Source organism: Rattus norvegicus, chromosome 12 (assembly GCF_021556685.1).
Source record: "Rattus norvegicus strain SHRSP/BbbUtx chromosome 12, alternate assembly SHRSP_T2T, whole genome shotgun sequence".
Classification (NCBI taxonomy): Eukaryota; Metazoa; Chordata; class Mammalia; order Rodentia; family Muridae; genus Rattus; species Rattus norvegicus.
In genome coordinates, this window is record NC_141545.1 from 10,745,368 (window position 1) to 10,762,301 (window position 16,934).

The 16,934-nt window shown below is 43.2% G+C and overlaps 1 long non-coding RNA gene across 1 annotated transcript; it reads left to right on the forward strand.

The window, feature by feature from the left end:
• The first annotated feature begins 5,663 nt into the window (after nucleotides 1-5,663).
• Nucleotides 5,664-12,576, forward strand: LOC148002151 (uncharacterized). Its single transcript, XR_015634575.1, has 2 exons — nucleotides 5,664-6,316; nucleotides 6,351-12,576. It is a non-coding gene; the product is annotated as an uncharacterized LOC148002151 (long non-coding RNA).
• Nucleotides 12,577-16,934: the final 4,358 nt, after the last annotated feature.

Sequence of the window (16,934 nt, forward strand, 5' to 3'; positions counted from 1 at the left end):
GAGACACATTTAATATCTAATGTAGTATGAATCCATGTAACACTCTTGTGACACTCTAGAACATAAGGAGCAGAAAGCACACTAGTGACCCTGCAAAATGCAATTATAAAAGCTTCACTACAGCGAGACAGAGGCAGGGCTCCTGGGTTGCAATGGGAGCTCAAAGCTCTGGTTAAGTATGAAATCATTCTATGGAGTATCACACAGAAAAATGATTCAAAAAAGTCAAAGCTATACCTGATCTAGACTTCTCTGGGTAGTTATAGTTGAGAAAGAAGAATTCAGTAAGAGATTCCTGTTCTAATCAATGACATATATTGACCATGTGACATATTCACAATACCATGGTAACAATGCTACGATGCAAGTAACCCACAGGTATTATACACACCTACTTCTTTTAATTTGTCTCACACAGGAACTAAACCAATACTCTAAACTGACCTGAACACGAGGTGTTACATAGACTGTCTTCTAAATCATGACATTTATAAAGGAGAAGGCTCCCAGGTAAGATTGTAGACATGGTTCAACATGCTAGCTTGAGAAATGGGAATGTTTGAAAAGTGACAATACATGTCTGAGCTAAGGAAACCTCTTGGCATAGAACATCATTCCAGCTTATAATCCTGTAAACACAAGCCTATGTACCTTACAAAAGCATTGCTTATATATTGGTGCAGTTCCCCAAGTGTTTACTGTATCATTACCTTTGAATGGCATTAATTTTTCCAGCCAGAGTTCCTTCATCTGAGATGCTAGGCCAATTTTCATAAAAATCCAAGGTTAGTAAGCTTCCATCAATGTTAATAATAAAATCATTTTTTTATTGAAAATAAAACAAAAAATAATGGTCAATGTACATTGTAGAAAGTACTTGAAAACATTTTTGTTTAAAATTAGCAGTTTAGACCAGTGATTCTCAACTTGTGGGTCATAATCATTACGGGGTCACATATATTTTCCATATCAGATATTCTATCCATTTTTCTTTATAATCACATCAGGAGCAAAATTTGAATTATGAAGAGAAGCAAAATGAAGTAATGGTTAAGAGTCACAAAGCCATGAGAAAATATATTAGTGTTACAGGATTAGGGAGGCTGAGAATCATTGGTTGAGATCGTACTTCCCTAAAAGATTCCCAAATTGCCATGGCTCCAGAATCTTGGCTCAAAAGTGGAACCTATATATGCAGGATCTTATGTTTTTCTTCCCTAAGACTAGAATCAATGAAGCAGAGTCCTAGTTGCTATAGCAATGAAGTAAACCTACCGTCTGTTCAAATTGCCTCTCCTGGCTTCTAGTCCACACCACTCCTTGCAATCATAGATCTCCACTCCACTTCCCAGCCCAAAGCTCTCTCTGCCTAAAGGAAACCAGCTCCTACATGGAATATCCAGACAGGAGCCTATCATAAGTGCCCTCTGAGAGGCTCCATCCAGCAGCTGACTGGAATAGGATATGAGGAGCCATAGCCAATCATTGGATTTTATGGATCAATCAGGGACTTGTAAGGAAGAAATGGGGGAAGGATTCCACACCCTAAAGGAGATAGGAACTCCATAGGAAGAGCTACAGAATCAACTACACAGGACCACTAGGAGCTACCAAAGGCTGAATTACCATCTAAAAAGCCTACAGAAGCTGTACCATGACCTACTGCACATTTATAGCAAACGTAAAGCTTAGTCTCCATGTGTGTCCCCCATAATGTGGAGTAGGGCTATCTGCAAGCTCTTGACTTGAAACCCCTTCCCAACTGGCCTTAGGGGAGAAGATGGTCTAACCCTGAACAGAGTGGAGGTGCCAGGGTAGTAGGATAAACCAGGGGCTCATAACTGGCTCAGAGAAGGAAAAAGGCTTTGTGAGGAGAGAATGGGGGGTGTCACTATAGGAAACATAAAATTAACAAATAAATAAGTGTAAAATAATAATAATAATGATTATAATAATAATGATGATGATGATGATAGTAACTAATAAAATAAATGAACAAAACAAAGAAACAAAGACCATAGTCCTCTTCTTGAAAATAGGCAACTGTCAAAAAATGGCAGCACCAGAAGTTACCTGATCCTAATTGTATAATTTGGTGAATGTGTAGAGTACACACAGAGTAAAGCTGTAATATACATGCAGACCTGTACTTACAGACCACCTGGAATAGTGATGAGGTTTCTTATATGTTTTCCAAGTGAGAACATCTCAGTTTCATATCTTTTTCTTAAAATTGGTAAATATTCAACAATATAAATTAAGTTGTAAGCATCAGTTTGTTTAAAGAACAGAAACTGTCTTTGTTTGTAAAATACCACAAATAACTTTCGTGTTGTACTAAGGGTAGCAAGTCATAAAATTGGAAGAATCCCAGGTGCTCTTGTATCTGTAAATTGCTTTGAATGCACATGGCTACCTTCAGTCACTGATCTTAACTTTCTCCCCATGATGTGGTCCCAAGTTTCTGGCAATTTGAACCAGACACACTTGGCAAGCTCAAGAGCCAAGGAGGAATCATTGGGTACCTTTGCCCAATGTTACTAAACATAGTTAATCGCAGAACATTATCTTTTCTCTTGATGTCTGGGCCATAGGTCCACAGTCTTCTCAGAGGTGAATTCAGATCAAGGCCCAAACAGAAATAAAACAATGATATTTGCTCTAGACTCACTGCAGCTCCCTGCCAAATTAAGAGTGGTAGACAGGTTAAATGTAGCTTAGGTTAATTCTTGACTACTTGACATGGAATTAGAATGTCAATATCTGGCAAAAGTTAAAGTGCTGGATTGTTTTTTGATTAAGAAGGAAAACAATTTTGTTTATCTACTGGACAGAGGGCAATATCAAACATTGACAGCCTATTGTGGGTCAGTGGTGGACTAGCCATTTTGAACTGTTATTTGAGAGGGATAAGTTTTGGTAAGTATTATTTAAGACATGAATTTTGTAAAACACACTTTTATCACTATTACTACTTGTCCTGCTATTACTTTACAATATACAGCCCGAGGTGAATCAGTGGGTGCACGGAGCCGTATTGGATTTGGGCCTAGCTGCTTTTTGACTGCATGGCTCAAAGTGGCTAGGTGACTCTGGGCTGTTTGGCCACAGAGACTCACCCCTAAGATGACTGCATTAAGTCTTAAGATTGTTGAATGAAAGCCTCTCCCATGAATTTACAGCACAGGAAGATAACATTCAAGGGATGCCTCAGCTCCCTTAGCAGATACCTGTTACCTCCTGAATCAACACCCAGTGTCTCCACCGCCTGACCTCATCATCTTCTACCGCCTGACCTCATCATCTTCTACCGCCTGACCTCTTTGCCTCCAGCTATCACTACCTATATCCGCACCTCCCCCTCCTCTGTGTTTCACAAAGGACACTCCCCCTACCTGAAAGCCTTAAAAGCTGTAACATTCACCCCAATAAACGAGACCTTGACAACAGAATCTTGCTTGGTCTCCTTCTTCTCTCGCCCCCCATTTAGGCCCAAGGGTAGCGCCCCTTCGGGACCCTGAATAACTGGGTCCCCGCTGGCGGGGACAAGTGGCGCCTGAACAGGGACCCCGAAGTATGGCCAACTACCGGACAACGGAGACAGGAGATCCGCGGAGAGATTGAGGACTCTTCAGGCTGCATCGCTCCTGCATCGCTGGAGAGGGAGGTAAGACGGGTCGAATAAGTGTCGTCCCATCGCCATGGGGAAGGTATTGTCTAAGGAGGCTTGTTTCATAGGAGAGATCAAGCGCTCACTCAGGGAGAGAGGATTAAGAGTTAAGAAAAAGGATTTAATCAAGTTTTTTTGTTTTATTGGTGAAAGGTGTCCCTGGTTAATTTTAAGCAGTGTGGGGCTAGCTTAAGTAAAACTTGTAATAAAAAAGGGACAAGGTAATGGTAAAGTGTTTTTGCATATGCGTTCTTTTAGAGTTATATTTTAGTCTTTGGATCCTGACTAGAGATAGTTTACACCCTAGACATGAGAGAGAATGGGTTTGGGAAAAACAGTCCTCCCGGACTCTCCACAGATGCTTTGGAGAAAGAGAAAAACTTTTTAGAGCTCTCCTAGGAACAGAGGGAAGGCAGGAGACGTCCTGCCTCTCTGCTGGCTCCTATTGGAGAAATGCTTATTTCTGGTTCTGGGTTCCATAGGTAGGATATGTGGGTCCCTTCGGGTGGGACACCATCTGGTTTTTTCCCTCTTTGTCTATTGTCTGTCCTTGGTACACCAAGCTATCCATGTCTGTCAGTTTATGTCTGTGATTTTTGTTTCTCGTTGTTTAAATGTTTTATGTTTCGTGTTCAAAAGAAAAAATGGTAAAAACTTTATCTGCCAGTCTTTCACACCTTGACTTGGTTTTAACTCGTTTCAAGAAGAGAACAATAAATAAAAACAGTTTCAATTGGCTTTTGGAGCCTACATCTGTAGCTAGAAGCCTAAGTCTGCTGGACATATATAGCCACTTCAATTTTGTTTCTGATTGGTTTTAAATGTATATATATGCTCTACACACCTTGGTTATGTACTATTGGCTTTTAAGTTATTAGATATGGTTAAAAAGGTGTAACATTGGTAACAGAAAGTTGGCTTAAAATTGTAATTTAGATGAAGTCATTCTAGATAACATGTGACATGGGCCTGGTTGCCTTGTCACTGTTTGGCCTTAGCCTTAGATTGTAGGATCAAAAGCCTCTCCCTGTAATTTACGGCACAAGAAGTTTACATTCATAGAATGTTTTCAGCCGCAACAAGACCCTTCTGGGTCTCCAATATTTGGGGAGTAGCTGTTGCACTACTCCAGAAAAGAATATTTGAAGCTAATTTTAAGCTTCTAAGGATATGTTAATTGGCTAACTACCTCACCTTACCAGAGGACTTAAGCCTTCCTTTGTTATCCTCATTGGAGATAAAGCTTCAGTTGTGTTAATACAGAATTGTAGACTAGAGTCATGGAAGTATTTTAAAAAAGAAACCTGGTAAAACATATCTTATTCCAAACAGCAATTAAATTGGTTATTACAAAATACTGATATTTGGCCTATCACCTATACAAATCTCAGGCAAAATTGATAATTTTACTCTTTGCATGCTTTTGTATTTCCTATAAATTTGTGCATACTGAAAAGAAAATTATATGAATTCTAGGTTTAGAAATATAAAAATTAAAAGGGTTAGCCCCAAAAGCCACAAACTCAGGGCTAAGCCCTGCCGCCAGGAATAACAGGCCATAAAGATAAAGAAAAGGAATGCAAGATCCAGCTCAGGCTATCGAGGACTGAGCCATAAACCATCCAAAGACATCCCCCCAGCTTACTCAGAGTCATACTTTAACCAGATGTCCTCCAGACCCTGATAAGCCCCTACTTGTGCTTTTCAGCCATTGTGTCCTGCAGAGAGCACTCCAAGAAACCGGGCAGCCCAAGCCTAACCAGAGGTGTTTCAAAACAGATGCTTCATCAATTTTGACAAAATTTTAAAAATAATGAGGACCTGAAGACCCTACCCTTCTCCTGATTTAGTAGCTCTGTTCCAGGAACCAGGGGGCCATAAAACCTTCTGGCGTCCCCTTATCTCCTGGAGCCATAAAACAATCTTGTAACTTGTGGTGCATTCCCCTTTGACATCCCCCATCCCCTGGTGCTCACAGCCTCTGCCTTTAAATACTCTTTTTCCCAGCCTCTCGGGGTCGACACCTCTGTCTCCTGCGTGGGATATGTGTCGGCCCGGAGATCTCTGTAATAGGTCTCCGTAATAAACCTCGCCTTTGCTTATTACATCCAAAATGGTCTCTCTGTGTCTGGGGTCCGCGATTTCCCAAGACTTGAGTAAGGGTCTCTCTGCGTGAGATCTTTCAGAATGGGGGCTCGTCCGGGATCTGCGCGACCACCCCAGACTCCGAAGACCCCTTGGAGGTGAGTTGGATGTTTGTCTGAGTGTTTCTGTGTGAGCGGCGCCGCATTTGTCATTCTGTGTCTGTCTCTGTTTTGGTTCCGCCGTGTGTGTATATGTGTGTGTCTCGGTACCGGTGGAGTCTCACTCTGGTCAGTACTTAGAGAGTGGACGTGGAGTCTCACTCTGGTCAGTACTTAGAGAGTGGAAATGGAATCTCACTCTGGTCAGTACTTAGAGAGTGGACGTGGAATCTCACTCTGGTCAGTGCTTAGAGAGTGGACGTGGAGTCTCACTCTGGTCAGTGCTTAGAGAGTGGACGTGGAATCTCACTCTGGTCAGTACTTAGAGAGTGGACGTGGAATCTCACTCTGGTCAGTACTTAGAGAGTGGACGTGGAGTCTCACTCTGGTCAGTGCTTAGAGAGTGGAAGTGGAGTCTCACTCTGGTCAGTACTTAGAGAGTGGACGTGGAGTCTCACTCTGGTCAGTGCTTAGAGAGTGGACGTGGAGTCTCACTCTGGTCAGTGCTTAGAGAGTGGACGTGGAGTCTCACTCTGGTCAGTGCTTAGAGAGTGGAAGTGGAATACGTGTTAGTGTCTGTTGTCTGTATTCTGTTTCTGTGTTTGGTATCCCAGAAGCAGCTAAGGTTAAGCTGCAGTTTGGGCCAGGTACTGAAGGTACCAGACATCTGTGGAAATTGGTTATAGGATGCTTTGTCTTGGTCTCGTTTGTCTGGCTTGTTTTCTGTGGTATTGTCGAGTGTCTTTTTGGCTTTTGTTTCACTTTGAATTTGGACTGATGACTGTGTTTAAAATCTTGGACTGACGACTGTGTTTGAAATCATGAAACTGTTTGCTTTGTTCGTCAAAGAGTTTTACTTGGTCCTCTTGGTGCTTAAGTTAAAAGTTAAAAATAATTTGCTTGAGAGAAATTGTTTTCTGCCAGGGAGTTTTGTCTTTCTCTCTTGAGCCTCCTCCCCAAGGAGAGAGGCCCCTCCCTTTACTCCCCTTGATCAGCCTAGCTGCTGTTAACAGTTGTGTAAAAAGACATTAACAAAAGCCTTGAGGAAGAAACCGCTTGTAAATAAAAAAGTTCCCCAGATTAGGCCTTCTGCTATAAAACATGTATAGTGAGTAGAAAACTTAATTTTATTGACCCTGCTCTAGTGGAGGTGTGTTGGTTGATAGCCAACGTTAATTTTTAAAACATAGTGTTTTATCTGTGCTTGTGCTCGCAACACACAGTAGGGGGAGCAAAATTAGCTGAGGAGCTGCTGCAGCGAGCATGGGGACTTCTCAAGTCTCACCCAATTTTTCTGGCTCTTCAAGAGCTGTTTAAAAGGAAAAGGCTTAAGGTAAAAAGAAACACTATAGAGAGATTTCTTAGTAAATTGCTACACCTTGGTTCTCGATCTCTGGGAATCTCACAGTGGACAGCTGAGATAAGCTAGAAAAGGATTTAAATTTTGCTTGGGAACAAGGAATCTTAAAGGCGGAGTTTCAGCCGGTATGGCACTTAGTGCATAGCTGCCTAAAAGATCAGAAATGCTGTCAACAGGCTATAAAAAAGGGACAGGCTGTGTTAGAAATGCTACAAGAAGAATGATCTAAAAAGACTGAGAGTGAGGTGGGGGAGGACTCTAAGGAAAACAAGAACAAGAAAGGAATTTCTGCTTTTAGTGGCCAGACCTTCAACTCTTGCTCACAGAAAGAGAGTGCTCATTAAGAAAAGTTCTTTAGGGAGCCTGCCTTATCTGCTGGCCCTATTCCAAGAGAGTAGCCAGTCTCCAGCATTAAATTACTTTTCTCACTGGTCATCATTAGCATGGAGAATGCCTTTGATCCTATCCCCACAGCAGCCAGTTCCTGCCCCTGTGGTCGAAATGTCCCAGGTTGGGGGACAGAGAAGCCCCTAAAATAGTTTCAAAGAATCTACAACAAACCATGAAGAACTTTGTTTTGTTTTGCCAGTCAGAATTTAAAATTCAGGCTTTGGCTGTGGCCAAGGTCAGGATTAATGTTTTCTTTTCCATGGGCCTTTAGCCCACTGAGACAGTTTGGTGAAGGACTACTACTGCAGTCCTGATATTCAGAGACATGGAGAGAGCTATAGTTTTTTTATTATTAAAGGTTGGTACTATAGTATTAACAATCTCCTTATTAGATGTAAGAGACAAGAAGCCCCAGGTAAACTGGTTACAATTCTTTTGTCAGCTGCTTAGTATCTAACACCCAGGTTCTAACGTCTCTCCATCCTTTTGTTATTAGTTCTTACTGGAAGCCTAGTGCCATTTAGAGGATGGGTCTCTTGAGCGATAAAGCCACTGAGCTGGCACTAAAGGGAGGTACTCCTTAAGGGAAAATCTAAGTCCAGAGAGACAGCCGGTAGCAGATAGGCTGCCCCTCTGCTCACTTTTCTGTTTCACAGACACAAGGTCTTTTTGTCCCAAGAAAGCCTCCTGGCTTAGCTGTGTGACTAAATGCTGTTTGCCCTCTTCAGTGGACCTCTATTCTCAAGATTCTCTTGTTTTCCACCATCCCATTTAAGATGCTTGTTAGTAACTGTTACAGGTCTCCTTTACCACCGAGGAAAGACAGAATCCTACTAGAGGCCAGAAAAAGTGTTCCAGAGATGGATGGAAGGCCCTCACTTCTGCCTGCTCTCTTCAGACGCCTGAAGGTAGGGAGTGCTCCAGGTCTGCCGCCAGGCTCCAAGAGTGGGTCTCTGAGGGGCTAGAAAATGCCCCACCAATCTGGCTAAGATAAGGAAAGGATATAAAGAGAATGTTACAGAAATTTAAAGGGTTAAGTTAAGTTGCTGAGAGTTAGTATAAGTTACAGAGAAAGTAAGGTTAAAAAAGAAAGAGATAAAAAGAACAGAAAGCTAGGGAAGAAAAGAGACAAAAAGAAGAAGAAGTTAAAGAGCTAAAGAGAGATAAAAGACAAGAGAGGAACATATACTGGCCACAGTAGTTAGGGAACCTAGGAAGATAGTACCTGGCAACAGAAGAGAATTCCTGGCTAAAGATCAGTGTGCCTAATACGAAGAAAAAGGACATTGGGTCAGGGACTGCCCCAGAAAGAACAAGAGGGGACACTGGAGAGCCTCTTGGTGCTAGCTATGCACAGAGATATAAGGGAAGCCCGCCCAGTTGTTTTGTGGATACAGGGACCCAATGCTCTGTGCTCCTATGCTCCAGTGGGCCAATATCCAAAGACCTTGAGTACAAAGAGCTACTGGCAACGAACAATACTTATGGACTGCCCAAAGAACAGTGGACCTTGGCGTGGGCCGGGTAACCCACCCACTACTTCATGGTCATCCCTGACTGCCCCTATCCCTTGCTCATGAGAAAATTGCTCTCCAAATTGGCTTGCGTGGCTGAAATGGCTGGATGAGGCCATGTGTATACATATCTATAGACTGTGTATGTGGAGCTTAAGACCTGTCTCAGTACACCAGTAACTGATGCTGGGCGATGAATGGCTTAGTGCTTTTCTGCTTGGAACACATCACTCCTGCCAGCCGGGCACTAACAATTATCACCCAATCCAGGACTTAAACTGTGATAGAGTGGCTGATAGAGTGTCCAAAGATGGGACCACTGGTCAGCTGCCATGGACTAGATTCTCCACCGGTTGGGGACAATCTGGTCACCTTGCTGCCCAATCCGGACCTGGAGCCACCACAGCACGAGTGTCAAACACTGACAGAAGCACATGGGTGGAGGAAAGACCTCTGCGACTGGCTGATTGACCCCTGCTGAAAGCTGAGGACCTTGTCCACAGACGGGAACAGTTCTCTTCATGAATGAAGGTCAGAGACAAGTGGGTGCTGCCATGGTGGACAACACAATGTCAACTAGAATGGCTGAACCCCAACCCCCCAGCACATCAGCGCCAAAGATGCCTTTGCCATCTCTTAGATGCCCTGATGAAGCCAACAACTGTGAGTACTATTCATTGCTCAGGATATCAGGAGGAAAGAGATTCAGTGACATGGGACAGTAACAAAACAGATAAAGTGGCTCGAGAAATGGCTATACAGGAGCCTATCCTGGTTACAGGCCTACAAGAGACAGCCACTGGGAACTGAGATTGGACTAAGGGATGGCCTCACTTAGAATGTACAACAGAAGAAAAGGCCCAAGTTGTTTAAAAGATAAAAGGACAATGACACACTTGGGGAGAAAGCTATACCCCCCAGAGAACAAACAAAAGACTCACTTTGCCAAATTAAAAAATGGACTCATTTAAGAGATAAAAAATTTGTCCAAATAGTTAAGTGTATATAATAGACTTTAAGATTTTAGCCAGAGAGACAGTAAAAAATATAAGATATGTCAATAAGTAAATGCTTAACAAACAAACAGGACAAAGAGACTTAGAGAGTTTAGTAAAAAGTCGAAGTGAACTTCACTGAGATAAAACCAGAAAAATATAATCACAAGTATCTCCTAGTGCTTGTAGATACTTCTTCAAGAATAGATAGAAGCTTTCCTCACCAAACAAGAGACGGCCTCTACAATCATCAAGAAGATACTGGAAGAAATCTTCCCCAGGTCTGGAATGCCCAAGGTAATCTGGTCAGACAATGGCCCTACTTTCGTTGCCAAGGTAAGCCAGGGTGTGGCCAAATATTTAGAGGTCGATTGGAAATTACATTATATTTACAGACCTCAAAGTTCAAGACAGGTAGAGTAAATAAATAGAACTCTAAAAGAGACCCTGAACAAATTGACCATGGAGACTGGCACAGACTGGGTGACACTCCTTCCCTCTTGCTCTCTTCAGAGCAAGAAATATCCCTTCCAAATTCAGCCTTACCCCCTTTGAGATCTTATATGGGGCCTCAGCTCCCCTCACTGTATTAGATGATGTTACTGAACCAACATGTCATAGTGCCATAGTAATAATGATTTGTGTGCCAGGCTAAAAGACCTACAGGTGATACAGAAAAAAATCTGCTCACAGCTGACAGCAGCCTATGCCCCGGAGACCCCTGAGACATCCCATCAGTTCCAGGTCGGAGATTGCAGCTACACTGAGCCCAGACACTCGAGCCTCGCTGGAAAGGACCATACCTGGTGCTGCTGACCACCCTGACAGCCGTCAATTCTCAGCCCTCACCAGCCGTGTACTAGCTGTTAGGGCTGAGAGCTGGGACCTAGAGAGAAATTCAGTCATGTTTGTCCTGGTTCCATCGAGATAGGTGTGGGGATAGGCTTGATTTCTATTACAAATGATGTAACATTACATATGTTAGTACTCCTAACACTTCTTGGGACTGTGCCTCAGGGATCACAACCTGTATAAGTTTAAAAGTTCTGAAAGACAGTCATGACCTTGATATATAGGTTCAGATAGTGTCCAGATAGAATCCTGATGCTAAAAACTTAATAAAAAAAAGAGTTGAGAATTACTTAGGGCTAGGGCTATCTAGGTGCTGCAAGGGCAGCACAAGGACATCTGCTGTTGCCCTACAATACAAAGCTTATAGAGAATTCAGAACTGCCATTGACTCAGATATAAAAAGAATGAAAGACTTTTTAGCTGACCTCCAAGAATACCTAACCTCCCTCTCAGAGGTAGTCCTTCGAAATAGAAAAAGATTAGACCTGATATTCCTTAAAGAAGGAGTCTGTGTGCTATACTGAAAGAAAAATGTTGCTTCTATACAGACCATTCAGGAGTAATTAAAGACTCCATAAATAAACTTAGAAAAAGGTTAGACAAAGACAGACAAAAAAAAAACACATAAGAGATGGTTCGAGAGCTAGTTTAGTAGATCTCCCTGGATGACTACCCTACTCTCTGCTACAGCTGGGCCATTATTAATAATTTTCTTGGTTTTAGTTTTTGGCTCCTGCGTGACAAACAGGTTAATTGCTTTTGGTAAAATTGAGTGGGTGCTGTGCGGTTGATGGTTGTGAGACAACAGTACCAGTCAGTTAGGACAACTGGTGAGACCAAATAAGACTTGATATCAAAATTCTAAGATTAGAATTATTTAGTAGGAGAAGACAGGAATGAAAAGAAAATTATATGAATTCTAGGTTTAGAAATATAAAAATTAAAAGGGTTAGCCCCAAAAGCCACAAACTCAGGGCTAAGCCCTGCCGCCAGGAATAACAGGCCATAAAGATAAAGAAAAGGAATGCAAGATCCAGCTCAGGCTATCGAGGACTGAGCCATAAACCATCCAAAGACATCCCCCCAGCTTACTCAGAGTCATACTTTAACCAGATGTCCTCCAGACCCTGATAAGCCCCTACTTGTGCTTTTCAGCCATTGTGTCCTGCAGAGAGCACTCCAAGAAACCGGGCAGCCCAAGCCTAACCAGAGGTGTTTCAAAACAGATGCTTCATCAATTTTGACAAAATTTTAAAAATAATGAGGACCTGAAGACCCTACCCTTCTCCTGATTTAGTAGCTCTGTTCCAGGAACCAGGGGGCCATAAAACCTTCTGGCGTCCCCTTATCTCCTGGAGCCATAAAACAATCTTGTAACTTGTGGTGCATTCCCCTTTGACATCCCCCATCCCCTGGTGCTCACAGCCTCTGCCTTTAAATACTCTTTTTCCCAGCCTCTCGGGGTCGACACCTCTGTCTCCTGCGTGGGATATGTGTCGGCCCGGAGATCTCTGTAATAGGTCTCCGTAATAAACCTCGCCTTTGCTTATTACATCCAAAATGGTCTCTCTGTGTCTGGGGTCCGCGATTTCCCAAGACTTGAGTAAGGGTCTCTCTGCGTGAGATCTTTCACATACAACCCATAAGAAATGAGCTTGCTGTATTTATAGGTGGTTCATCTAATGAAAAGGCTACATGTATGATTGGATCACTTGTTTATTCTCTTCAGTTTCCCCTGCTTTAGCACAGATTTTTAAATTACGTGCTGTAGCCACTGTTTTTAAAAAAAAATCAAGCTTTTAAGTCATATACTGATAGCCAATGTATGGGTTATGGTTTACAGTTTCCCTTTTTAGATACTACTAGCCCTCAAATTATACAATTACTTAATGCTATATTAGAGACAGGTTTTCTACTTAAAATCAATGAGTGATTTCAGTGTGAATTGTCTGACAACTCACTGTCCTTTCAGTGCTCTGGCTCAGACAACTAAACAAAACCATAGACCCAGCTCTTTAAAAATGGTAATAGAGTTGATAACACACCCTCTTGAAAAGAGGAAGACTCCATTTGCTTACTTTCAACACCCAGCCTCACCCTGCCGGCTCAGGGATTTCTAGTGCGACCAAATCTGGACAATATTTATAGGATTTGGCATCTCTAATTAATGCTTATGTTTAGGTAAATAAAGCTGGTGAGGGGCTAGAGAGATGGCTCAGTGGTTAAGAGCACTAAGTACTGTTCCTTTATAGGCCATTTAAGAACTCAAACTGGATTGCCTGGACACCTTACTTAGCAAGGGAGGACAATGATACCAGGCAGATTATAGGCCTTATATAGAAACAGTTAGTCAAAAAATCTCATTCTTTATATATCCAAAACAATAATGCTGGAGACAATAATTTGGTATAAAAGTCAATTTATAAATACAAGTGCTCAGTGTCCTCAATTTAATCCTCAAGGACTTATCTTAATAAATAATATTTTAACAATATTTTAATAAATAAAAAGGGGAGTTATCCCTGTATGCTAAAATATGCTCCTTTTATTTCAATTTTAAAATTTGGATGCCAAGGAACACTCTGAGTTTATGGCACCCTACAACTAAGCATACTTCTGCCTAGGTGAAATAGAAAGATCCACATATTGGCATGATCCTGTTCAGATATTTTATATGGGGAAGAGGGAATCTTTGTGTTTTTTCTACAGGAGGCTATAGGAGTGTGCCAGCTGCCCGAGTGGCTGGTGAGACTTGCTGATCCTGGGAGCATGAAGATTCAGCTCTCCTGGTTCGGGTCCATGGAGTCATTCCTGTGTCCTTGGAGGAATATGGAGGATTCCCACTCATCTTTTGTCATCACAGAAATTCTGGCGTTACTGCAGTCATTGTGTCCCGTCCCACCACGGCCTGCGCTCCGACCCTCTGTGCACTGTTGCTTGGTGGAAGCTGCTGTGGACTGGGGAACTCTGCCCTGGTTTTGCAGATCTCAGACATGGTTCCATTGCCTGCTGGTTGTTCCAGAGAAGGATGGCCGATCCTGAACTGTCCTGGGAAAGACCTTGGCACTTTCGCTGCTATTGTAGCAGCCATTACTGCTGCAGCCATTGTGTCTGCAGTGTCTGGAGCTACCCTCTCCCAATCTATTGTTAGGCAAGCACAGTGGGTGAACTTTCTGGAGTAGTTGCTAACAATTGGGAATTCTAAATTTTATTACAGGAGAGGCTTGACTAGGTCCTTGGTGGTATGGCCATAGCAGCTGAGGAGAACCAGATGAGGTGCCCACTACTTATCATCGGGAGAGGCTCAATTTCCACAATCTTTTATATTAATGCCATCTGGCTCCTACTCTTTCGCCCCTGGGCTCAAGTAAGAGGAATGAGAAGATGATCCAATGTAGCTTTCCTCAGTGACGGGCAACTTCCTCTGACCCTTGACCAATCTAGACATGGAGCCTTGAGGGCGACAAGGTGGTCCTATGACAGAGAGGCTGGGGTTTGAGAGGTCGATCCTAAGACAGAGGTGGCTACACCCCGTTTAAACGTGCGGGCCGGTCAAATGCTCCTCTGCCCAGTTTCTCCCCCAATAACACACACGTATAGCCCAGAACGGTGTGTTACAGCATAAGTTCATTCCTAGCCATTGGGGTGCAGTCCTAACTGCATGAGTGGCTCACCATGGCCGAGCTGGGCACTCTGTGAGGCATGTCTGATCTCTCTCAGACCACTACTTCCACCTAATGGTCTTTTATAAAAGAAAAATGGGGGGACTACTTCCACCTAATGGTTTTTTATAAAAGAAAAATGGGGGAGATGCACGGAGCCGTATTGGATTTGGGCCTAGCCGCTTTTTGACTGCATGGCTCAAAGTGGCTAGGTGACTTTGGGCTGTTTGGCCACAGAGACTCACCCCTAAGATGACTGCCTTAAGTCTTGAGATTGTTGAATGAAAGCCTCTCCCATGAATTTATGGCACAGGAAGATAACATTCAAGGGATGCCTCAGCTCCCTTAGCAGATACCTGTTACCTCCTGAATCAACACCCGGTGTCTCCACCGCCTGACCTCATCGTCTACCGCCTGACCTCTTTGCCTCCAGCTATCACTACCTATATCCGCACCTCCCCCTCCTCTGTGTTTCACAAAGGACACTCCCCCTACCTGAAAGCCTTAAAAGCTGTAACATTCACCCCAATAAACGAGACCTTGACAACAGAATCTTGCTTGGTCTCCTTCTTCTCTCGCCCCCCATTTAGGCCCAAGGGTAGCGCCCCTTCGGGACCCTGAATAACTGGGTCCCCGCTGGCGGGGACAAGTGGGAATATATGTAATGCCAAACTAAAGCCGATCTGTTATGTGATTATTTTACCTTCCAACAGAAGCTGTTCACCTGTGTCTTTGGGATGAATCTTGTGACATTCTAATCTTTGTCAGACTTTTACCTGCCATGCATCTTATCATGAGTCCATGGTTCCAGGAAACAGGGATGGTATAACAAGCACCCGTTCTTCATTCCAATTAATATATCGTTTGGTGTCTATCTTATCCCTCAGGGACCAGTGTGAATATTCAGATAAAGTGAAATTGCTGGTTAGTTTTTTTTTTTTTTGATTGGGAATGAAAACAATTTCATGTATCTACTGTAGGGAGGGCAATATCCAACATCGAACACCAATTTTTTTTTCTCAAAGGTCGCTGAATTTATTTCCTTAATAATGGTCCTGGCAAAAATTAGTTAACCAACATTGAGACATTTGTAATGAAATTTTAAAAACCCATGATACCTTGATAGAAATTAGAGTTTACACAAACAAAAAGAATTCTTCAATATTGCCAGCAAATATAAAATGAGTGTCGCACATCTGACGGGTGTAGCATTTGACACCTGACCACCTTTCCAGTCTCCATAATATCTTCTCTCCAGATTTAAAAAATAGTATGCTGATTTCTATAACAAAGCTTTTTTTACTGTACAAAAATCAAATAATGGCCAACAAGTCACAACAGTGCAATAGGTAGAGGCTAATGAAAAATCGCACAAAATAGGTGCTGAAATAAATACTAACTAGGAGTAGACTAGAGCCCTCCTGTGGGTTTGTTGCTCACTTTAGAGTGTGGCATTTGTCTTCAGAGCCACAGGGGACCTCCCTGGGGGCCACTCATCTGACAGTGAAATCCGGTTGCCTAAGAGTCAGGCCTCCCAGACGGCTGGGAGCAGTTTGTCTGGGTTAGAGGCAAACACCAGGTGGGGTCAATTACAGTTATTCTTTCCTTCCTTCCGCTCAGTTCTGTCAGAGTCCTTAAGCAGCCCCTTGAGATGACATGGACAGGTGAAAGTTGTGCATGACAGCATCTACATGGCTTATCCTGGCACAGGTGTGGGTATCCCAGCCCAAGCTAGCAACTGAAGTCACTGTGGAAGGTGACTTTCCTGGAAGGTCAGTGTGGAAAAGGACTCTGGTGTGAGAAGCGTCCTTTGCAACCTCAGGGTCACCTCTGAGAAGAGGCCCTTGCTGCTCCCTGGCAGTGAGTGGGTGGCCTGCCCTGCCCAGGCTGGTGGCAGGCTGCATGGTAATCTCCCTCTGCAACCAAACTGGGCCGTCCTGACTCACATTGACAGACTCGGAGCTGGAAAAGAAAAGTGGTACACACAGGGCAGGAACAAGGAACCCCAGCGTGAGCCTTTTTGGCCAGTCAGAGAATATGAGGCAGATCCCCACTGAACAATCTGCATCAAAAGGTGTGGAAGGCACAAGCAAGAGTGGCCAGGGACCCTGCAGGGCTGGTGAGACCACGAGCGTCCACAAGGCAGGCGCAGAAGTGACCTGGTTTGGTTCCCACCCTTTGATAAGAAAGAGATCATGATTTTACTGTGATTTAAAGAACAACAACAACAACAACAACAAAAGCAAAA